This window comes from Hemitrygon akajei, chromosome 10 (assembly GCF_048418815.1).
Source record: "Hemitrygon akajei chromosome 10, sHemAka1.3, whole genome shotgun sequence".
Lineage (NCBI taxonomy): Eukaryota > Metazoa > Chordata > Chondrichthyes > Myliobatiformes > Dasyatidae > Hemitrygon > Hemitrygon akajei.
In genome coordinates this window covers 157,005,616-157,015,822 of record NC_133133.1, presented here as the reverse complement: position 1 = coordinate 157,015,822, position 10,207 = coordinate 157,005,616, and the positions used below count along the sequence as shown (strand labels likewise).

At 38.6% G+C, this 10,207-nt stretch overlaps 1 protein-coding gene across 10 annotated transcripts in view; it reads right to left on the bottom strand.

The window, feature by feature from the left end:
• foxp2 (forkhead box P2) overlaps positions 1-10,207 on the bottom strand; it is a 739,530-nt gene that overhangs the window by 376,788 nt on the left and 352,535 nt on the right. The gene's annotated exons all lie outside the window — the stretch shown is intronic.

Sequence of the window (10,207 nt, the reverse complement as noted above, 5' to 3'; positions counted from 1 at the left end):
GAACTCACAGCTTCAAGCTGTGCACAGGCATGAGTGAACAGGCTTTTAATAGCACATTACCTACGGGTTTTAAATGAAGCACCTTTTAAGTGTTACTACACAGTAAATTTTTCTAAATGATCTTCAGCCAGAAAGTTTTCTGCTACTGTTTTTTAGTAGTAGCCACAGATGAGTAACATCTGCCTACACTTTGTATTTTCACCAAACTCTAGGTAAAGAGGGTAAGATATCTGAAGGACTACTTAAAAAAGTAACTGCCTCTTAATAACCCATAAAGCATACATTTTGAGTAAGTAATTGCAACAATTTTGAGCAGCACCTAGTGCCTCTCAGAACACACCAAGCCCCATCCTCGAAAACAAACTTGTCTCGCAAGCAGCTGACTATTTTGTACCTTTAGATATTTTCCTGTTCAACTCTTTGAGAGTCGGGCTTTGACAAGTTCCTAAAATTATTCAGAACTTAACTTGAAAAGGATAAAGAAAACAATTAAAACAAAACTCTGCTGTTACAGGAAAATGAAAGCTTCAAGTAATAAGGTTACTACCAGCCAGATTTTCTTAATGGATTTATTGTTCCTACTTATATGGAATCAGGCATTTTGATTCTACTGTTACACACTTTCTCTCCTCCCTCCACATCTTACAAAAATATCACTTCCTTTTCTGTATTATCTCATTTAATATTTTTCATGCATATATTTGTGAATAATTGTGAATAATAAATACAATGACACTGTGTTCCACATCAAGGTGGGGGTGGTGGATGAAGAGGAATGATCATCTATTATCATCTCAGTCAAATGAAATTCTAACACAAATCTGTTTACAATAAGTCCGATGATAATGTGCTGTACTGCTATATGGTAGAGTATAACACCGTCTCACTCTGATAATAGTTAATTACCTGGGTAAAATGAAAAAAATATTCAACCATTTTTCCATTGAAAACTTTTGCTTTTGCCTACCTCTTTATTATTAAAATATCATTTCAATTTAAATGCACAATTTTCCTCTTCCTTTCTTCGCCCGAACTAGAATATTTGTACTTCTTTTCCTCCTACAGGCTTTTGACCTTCTGAGGTCAAAAAGGACAAACAATACCACTAGTGTCTGCTTTGCAAAAAAGCTGGGGTTGCTGTCTGCAAGCAATGGTATCATTTCCATGGCAACCCCCTAACTATTAATTTTCAATTAAAGCAGACACAAAGCGGACAGCCTCAGGCCGACAGACGATGTCAAAAGCGTATCTCCAAATGCAACAGTTTCATGCAGCTATCAGTGTCTCTGCCACCAGGCTGCATCATTGCAACATCAACTTCAGCACTTAACAAAATATACTGTATAAGTATGATAAGGCAATACAACTGCTATTGTTTCATTCAATGGTCAACACTCTGCTGGGCATTTTTATTATTATTTCTGCCGGGATGGTACAATGAGACTTTCAGATGGCATTATTTTACTTTGCAAAGTAAGAGATAAAACAAATATAAAATTATAAAACTACAGGAGGTAAACTTTAAAGAAACATAATTATTCAACCATTGTTATACTAATCATGATCCAAATTTTTATAAAATATCAAAATATATCATAAAGTGCAAATATTGTAACAAAATAGCATGACGTTTCATAGATCTTCATTTTAATCTTGATCACATAATAAAATATAAATTATGAAGTCCATAATAGAAGTGTTGAATATTAATGATAGCCTAATCTTTTATAAGAAATTTAAATAAACTAATGGCCAGGACTGACCCTACTTAAGACCTTCTGAAAATTTCACCATAAAATCCAGCATTTATCTAAAAGATGGATGTTAAAAACAATTCAACTGCATGGATGAGATTAAAGGAAAGCATTCTAAAATATTTGGCAATAAACACATGCTTAAAGCATTTAGGCACATTTACACTCTCTCTGAAGTTATACAGAAAGGCAGCACTTCATTACAGCAGTGATGCAGGTTGAACTGATTTCCATATCTGCCTCTGAAAGCTAACTCCTGATGTTTAGTGTATATGCTCCAATCTTAAAAGAGTCAAATGGAAAAATACGTACATTGCCAAATATGAATCCTCAATACTTCATTCCTTCTCATTTTAATCATAATAAACTGACTGAGATATTTGTGTGTGTGTGTGTGTGTGTCTTCCAACCAAAAATGTATAAAGTGGATGAAGACAAGTGTGCAGTGGAAAGGTAAGTAAGGAATTAGAAGGAAGTAAGCAAGCTGAAAGGCCAGGAGGTCTAAAATAGAGGAGACAAAGTATTTTTGTACAGCCATTAGTAAACTTGTTTCCCTCTTGTCCAACAATGTACATTTTTCTAAGTTACTGAAGTGATCAAGATACTTGTTGCAATTAGCAAGTGTGGGCCATAGTTAAAATGGCATGCATGCTATTTTAACATACATAGAACATAGACCATTCTCCTCTCTGGTTGACTGGCCATGGATGAATTCAGACAAGTTAAAATGGTGAGGGTGGGAAAGCCTTGTGAGGGAGATGCCACACATTTCCTAGTACCTTATTTATTGAGATTCAATGTGGAATCGGCCCTTCCAGCCCTTCGAGCTGTGCTTCCCAGCAATCCCCCAATTTCATCCTAGCCTAATCACGGGACAATTTACAATGACCAATTAACCTCTCAACCAGTACGTCTTTGGTCTGTGGGAGGAAACTGGAGCACCCGGAGGAAACCCCTGCAGTCACAGGGAGAACGTACAAACTCTTTACAGGAAATAAACAAATAAATAAACTTTAGTCCCCACAATTCCTGACATGAAGGGGGAAATTTGCTTCAAAGCTTGATGGAAGAAACATATGATTATACAACACTCACTAGTTTTGACAGATTGTACTTTCAGAGTAGTGCAGATAAATGCAATTGACTAGCACTGTCTTGCTTCCAACTGCTACTTATATGACACCAACTTTCATTTACATAGTGACTATAGAGGAGTTCACAAATGTATTATTAAACAAAGAAGTACACTAAACCAAAGAATGAAAACTTAAATAGGGTTCCCAAGATGCATGAAAATGTACTGGTTCAAGGAAGGATTAAGTAAAATATATCAAATATATAAATCTAATTATGTGAATAAGCAAATATAAACAAATATGCAAAGGAAATCAGGAGCGTATGACTAAGCAGTTGAAGAAATACTCGCCAATGCTGTGGAAGATGCAATGCCAGTACTAGAGGAGAGCTTATTACTGAGAGGGCTGTAGGGTTGTAAAAGATAATGGAGACAGGAGGAAGATTGTAAAGTAACTTGACTAAGAGGATAACTGCTTTTCATATGTCATTTTGGGGTACTTGGCATGCTCTGGTCACCAAACAAAGTGATACTGTCTGAATAGGTGTGGCATGAGAAACAGAAGCAATGTTAAACGAAGGAGGCACAGTCAAGCCAGCCTTGGAAACATACAAGCGGGAAAAGTCTGCCTGAAAGTTTTAGTAGCAGATTGAATAAGGCAGCAAGGGAAGCTAGTCATATTGTGAAGGAAGAAGTAAGTAGCCTTTGAGATGGAAAGGATATATGTGAAGTGGGGTTGAAGTTAGTAAGACGGCAGTGAGCTTGTGAGAAAGGATGAAGCCAATTCTGCATTTCAAATGTTTAACTTGAGAGAAGTTTGCAATATCAGTAGTGGTGGTAGATAAGCAGGAAAATCCAGTATTTGAAAGCTCCATGAAACTTAAGAGCAAGGTGTCTAGGGACAGAGGAGTGACTTTTATCAATGTTACAGTGTGATAGTGGTAGTGAAGGGACAAAGAAATAGCAGAGGAACTTAGTAAGTATTTTGTGTCAGTGTCCACTGCAGAAGACACTAGCAGCATGCCAGAAATCTGAGAGTGTCAGGGAGCAGAAGTGAATGTTGTTTCTATTACTATTAACCATGGTATTAAAGGAAAGATACTGGCATGGGTAGAAGATTGCTGATGGCAGAAGGCATTGAGTGGGAACAAAGGGGATCTTCCCTGGTTGGCTGCCAATGACTAGTGTGGTGTTCCACAGGGATCAGGTAGGGTCAGCTACTTTTCATGTTATACGTTAATGACCTAGGTGAGGGGTTCCTAACCTGGGATCCACTGACTCCTTAGTCCATGGCATAAAAAAGGTTGGGAACCCCTGACCTGGATGATTTCTTTGTGGCCAACTTTGCAGGTGATACAAAGATAGGTGGATGGCAGGCAAAGTTGAGGAAGCACAGATTCTGCAGGAGCAATTGTTCAGAATAGGAGAATAGGCTATTTTCTAAAAAGGGAAAGAATTCAGAAATTAGAGGTACAAAGGGACTTGGGAGTCCTAGAGCAGGATAACTTGCAGGTTGGTTGGTGGTAAGGAAGACATTCAAATAAGCAAACAAATCTCAAGGTTATATAATTTATATATTTTTGATGATAAGTGTGCTTATTATGCCTCATCTCGGGTAATCTCAGCGATGTCTCAGGTAATGATCAGTTTGAGTACAGAGAGGAAATTAAGAACTTGGTGGCGTCGTGCGAAGACAATAACCTATCCCTCAATGTCAGCAAGACGAAGGAATTGGTTGTTGACTTCAGAAGGAGTAGAGGACCGCACAACCCCATCTACACCAGTGGTGCGCAGGTGGAACAGGTCAAAAGCTTTAAGTTCCTCATGGTCAATATCACAAATGACCTGATTTGGTCTAACCAAGCAGAGTCCACTGCCAAGAAGGCCCACCAGCGCCTTTACTTCCTGAGAAAGCTGAAGAAATTTGGCCTGTCCCCTAAAACCCTCACTACTTTTTATAGATGCACCGTAGAAAGCATTCTTCTAGGGTGCATCACAACCTAGTATGGAAATTGTCCTGTCCAAGACCGGAAGAAGCTGCAGAAGATTGTGAACCTAGCCCAGTACATCACACAAACCAGTCTTCCATCCTTGGACTCACTTTACACCGCACGCTGTTGGAGCAGTGCTGCCACGATAATCAAGGGCATGACCCACCCAGCCAACACACTTTTTGTCCCTCTTCCCTCCGGGAAAGGGTACAGGAGCTTGAAGATTCATATGGCCAGTTTTGGGAACAGCTTCTTTCCAACTGTGATAAGACTGCTGAACGGATCCTGACCCGGGTCTGGGCCGTATCTTCCAAATATCTGGACCTGACTCTCAGTTTTTTTTTGCACTACCTTACTTTCCCTTTATTATTTTCTATTTAAGATTAATAATTTAAATTTTTTATTATATTTACTATCGATTTGTACTCCAGGGAGTGCAAAGCGCAGAATCACATATTGCTGTGATGATTGTATGCTCTACTATCAATTGTTTGGCGACAATAAAGTAATAAAGTAAAGTACTTGAATCTTGAGTTATTCAGATGCATTATGAGAGGACTAGAATATAAAAGCAAGGGTGTGTTGCTGAGGCTTTATAAGACATTGGTGAGACTGCACTTGAGAGTATTACAAGCAGTTTTGAATCCTTTATCTAAGGAAAGGTGTTCTACCACTGTGGACGCCCAGAGGAGGCTAATGATAATGATCTGACAGATGAAAGGTTTAAAATATGAGGAGAGCTTGATGGCCCTGGGTCTATATTTGCTGCAGTTTAGAAGAATGAGGGAGGATCTCGTTGAAACCTACCAAATATTGAACTGCTTGGACAGAATGGACATGGAGAGGAAGTTTCCAATACTGGAAGAGTCTAGCACAGAAGGCCCAGCCTCAGAATAAAATGACACACCCCTTTAGAAAAGAGCTGAGGAGGAATTTGATGAGGGTGGTATTCTGTGGAATTCATTACCACAACAGCTGTGGGGGCCACAACCTCTTTGTTTTATTTAAAACAGAGTAGACTGGTTCTTGGTAAGTAAGGTTGTCAAAAATTATGGGGAGAAGGAAGGAGAGTGGGTTTAAATCAGCGATGACTGAATGAGCTAAATCTGCTCGTGGATTGTATGGTCTTAAGGGAACCAGGTTTATTTATGGCATAATTAAGATATAGGTGGAGACTGGCATAGAAATTAACAGCAGGATTCCATGCAATGCCAAACAATATTAGAAAAGGTGAGTGCAAAAGCATATTCAACTACACCCCCCTACTCTATCCTCTTAAACCTAGCCCAGCATATCATTCCTCACATGAACTCATCTTCTAGCTATACCAATCTCTTTCAGTTTTATGTACCCGCATAGCCCAAATATGTCCCTTGTCCACTGACACTGAAGTTCATATTTCAACAATATCATGCCTGTCACCCTCAGGATCAGTCTACTCTCAATCATCAGTGAATTGATGGGAAGTGTCATCAGCTGTGCTATTTATGATACACTGAAGTTCAGTTTAGTTCCACCTGAACACTTGGCTTCAGTGCTCTTAACTGCCTTTGAACAAATCTGTATCAGGCAGTTGAATTCTACAGACAAGGTGAGAGGGACCCTTCTTTGTCATTAGGAGAGAAAATTAGAATTAATGGGAATGAATAAAACCCTCCACTGTTGGAAACGTTGGAGTCCTGTGTGTTTTTTTATTGGAGTCCATTTATATTAGGCCCAGAACTAAACTACAAGAGTTCCCAAAGGCTGTGTCTGATACCCACCAACTTCAACATCTTCATTGAAGACCATTTTTCCATCATAACATCATGACTAAAATATTTGCTAATGACTGTATAGTTGAATTCCATTCACATTCTTCTGATAAAGATCTGGACAACAATTAGGTTTGGGCTGATGTGCTACTTAACTGCCAGCAAAGGATATCTTTGCCAAGAAAGAATATAACCACCTTTGGTCTTCAGCTGCAAACTCTCCATCTGGTAGCACCAATAATCAGAAATTTAAATTGAATCAATTATGAAAATGCTATGGCTACAGTAGTACATGAGGTTCCCAAAAGCCTTCCCCCAGTTACTGGATGTAATTGAAGTGTCAGACGCAATACTCCCTACTTGCTTAAATAAGTACAAATCCAACAATTTTATGCACAGCAAAGGATCTCAGCTGACTGTAATCATGTTTGCCTTCTTAAATATCCACTCCCTGTGCTGATTGTGTGAGCAGCACAGGCTTTTTCTACAGCACCCACCTTCTCACTGTCCTCCTCACAGATTAATTGGTGCAACTGCCAGCCCTAGCAAACAAATCCTCAATCAAATAAAGCATTTGCGAACCATATTCTTCAATATCCAGCAAATATCTGCAGCAGAGTCATAGAAAGATCCTACGGTTATGAAGAGTAGTGTTGGGTTCCATTGGAAGAAGACAGACATTCGATCTACTCAGCAACACATTCTTCCCCAGCAGGATGAGCATGTCTTCCCCTTTATGCAATGAAGCCTTGAATGTCTTGAAACATAGGGGCTCGGATATGTTATCCTTCCTGTATACCCCACGTAACAAGTTAGCTCTCATTGTTCTTTTCAGCCTGCACAGTTGGCAATATCTGAAGAACAGTCTCTAAAAGTTTGTGGCTTCCTCTTATATAATGTTGAATAAAGATAGTGTGGAATGACCAGCACCTTTCTTTCTGTTAGATCACCATGTAGTAGATCACAAATAGTAAATTCTAAAGTTTAGAAACTCTAATCCAAAATTCATGTCACCTCTCACCAGTTGTTTTTGAGCAAAGCCTTTCACATTAACACTTAGAAGAGCAGGTATGAAGTCACGGTACTTTTGACAGATACCCCTCCCACCAATAAACTTTCCAATCACACTATAGCTTTGCCATGATTCAATTTTGCTTTTATTAGCTAGTCTTAGAAAGTCTATAAAACACATGGACAATGTTAAACACACAAATATGTTAATATTATGCAATTAACACACTGAACTCCACTTCTGACAGAGTTCCTTCTTCACAGGAGTAGGTCATTCAACCAATGTACATGTGCTGACTGAAGAAGTCTTTCAGTTACAAGACTCCCAAGATAAAAGTGGCTGTAGTTAATTTCATCCTTTACAGGAGGCTCTATGGGTAGAAAGAATGTGATCTACTCTTACAAGAAAATTTTAACAGTGCTTATTCCCGTCATGTAATTAACACAGGTTAAGTGCTGCAGTCTAATAGCTCCAGGATGCCAAGTTCCAATCTAACCTTCAGGGCTCTCTGTATAAAGTCTTCATGTTCTTTCTCTTAACATTGTGTGTTTCTCCTGGGTGATCCTGTTTCCTCCCTCAACGTAAACGATTGACAACTATAAGTTATCCTTGCAACACACACAAAAGCATCTACAGAAAAGAGTACAGTTGATGTTTCAGGTAGAGACCTCTCAGCAGGACTGGAGAAAATTCTAGCTAGGTAAATGGCAAAAGAAATCTGATGTGTGTCTAAAAGAAATAAAGGAGAGGGGGATTACTCTGCAAGGATCTGGTGTTGAGTCAGTCTATTAAACAGCCTCGTGTGTTGTAAACAAACAATATCACCACAATTTGGAAAACAATTTTTATTCCAGATGGTCACAACCGCAAAGCAGCCTCTACAGTGTTTTCTCCTTTCGAATCTGTTCTATGACAGGTTATTTCAAGTGTACGTAATTAAAATCTGGATTTCAGCATTTTATCGACATGAAGACTTCAGAGTGATCAGGAGAAAATGCCTTTGGCCAACAATATCATCCTATCACGAGCCTATTTTTTAACACTTAGAAAGACAAAAAATTGATATGTGTAATTTCCACATTATTAAAAATATATTTACAGTGTTTTCTGATTGTTTATACCATATATGCTTAATGTACAAATGTTTGTACATTTAAGCTGTGTTTACTTCTTGTGGTATGTAAACCTTTGCAGGGACTTATGAGGGGTGATTGATAAGTTTGTAGCCTAAGGTAGAAGGAGTCAATTTTAGAAAACCTAACACATTTATTTTTCAACGTAGTCCCCTCCTACATTTACACAATTAGTCCAGCAGTCATGGAGCATAGGGATCATGGACCTCCAGAACGTGGTCCACAGCAGGGGTGATTGATAAGTTTGTGGCCTAAGGTAGAAGGAGACGAGTTATTCAGCTCTCGTTACACGCACATGCAGTTCAACTCTGAGTGATTATGCAGAAAGTTTGACGTTAATAACACATTTCCTTCTACCTTAGGCCATGAACTTATCGATCATCCCTGATGAGTTATTAACTTCACTTATGCTCCACAACCGCCGGACGAAGTGTGTAAATGTAGGAGGGGACTATATTGAAAAATAAATGTGCTAGGCTTTCTAAAATTGACTCCTTCTACCTTAGGCCACGGAGTTATCAATCAGCCCTCTTAAATATATATCCTGCTCAGCTCACCTTTTGGAGAAAGCAGAGCTATTAAGTTTATAAAGGAGCAAAACCCAATCCCACAAGTATAACTACTGCCAGTGTCGTCGTCCTGAAGTGTTCATTTCTTGAAATCATTCTTGGTTTAGCGACGTATCTTGAAGTTAGTGACGCAGCAAACAGGGAAATAATATAAACATTCAGAAAAATACCAAAGTGCATCACAGAAAAAAATATGACACCAAGTGCAGGCAAGTAATAAAAGGTCAAAGATGAAAATCTTGATAAAGGACTTAAAGAAGAATCTAGTAATAAGTGGAGGGATTTAGAATGTGAATTCCAAACTCTGGTCATGGATGGCTAGAGGTATAAAAAGTTGTGAATATAGTGTCAGAGAGCCAGTGGTGAGAGAAAGTGGTACAGAGCTCATTGTATAAATGAAGAAGGTTCCAGAGATAAAGAAATGTAAGAACATGAAGAATTTTAAAAGATGTTTGCATTTATTTTATTTTCTGCAGAAACCTGATGACAGCATCTGGTTGAATATATGTATTACAAAATAATTATTGACACATGATTGTGATTCCAACCCCACCATCACCATCTAAGCTACAGCTGTGAACTAGCATGGAATGATTTACATCACTCATCTGCTGCTCCTGCATTTCCCTGCATTTGCCACTGGAGCAATTAGCTCATCGATTCATCAGAATACCAAACGTCATGCAACAGTATGGGAAACAAATGGGCTATGTATGCACGGAATTAGACACATTTTAGGATGGGTGAGTACAAAAAGGAAAATTTCCAACACTCTACTTAAAAATATACAGTGCAGATGAACAAAAATTGCCAGAGAGAATGGATAAAGGGTAGGTGTAGCAATATTCAAAAAAGACATAATGTCAGTAGTGAACGGGTAGGAATTCTTCCACATAACACAATGCTTGGGTGAATTAAA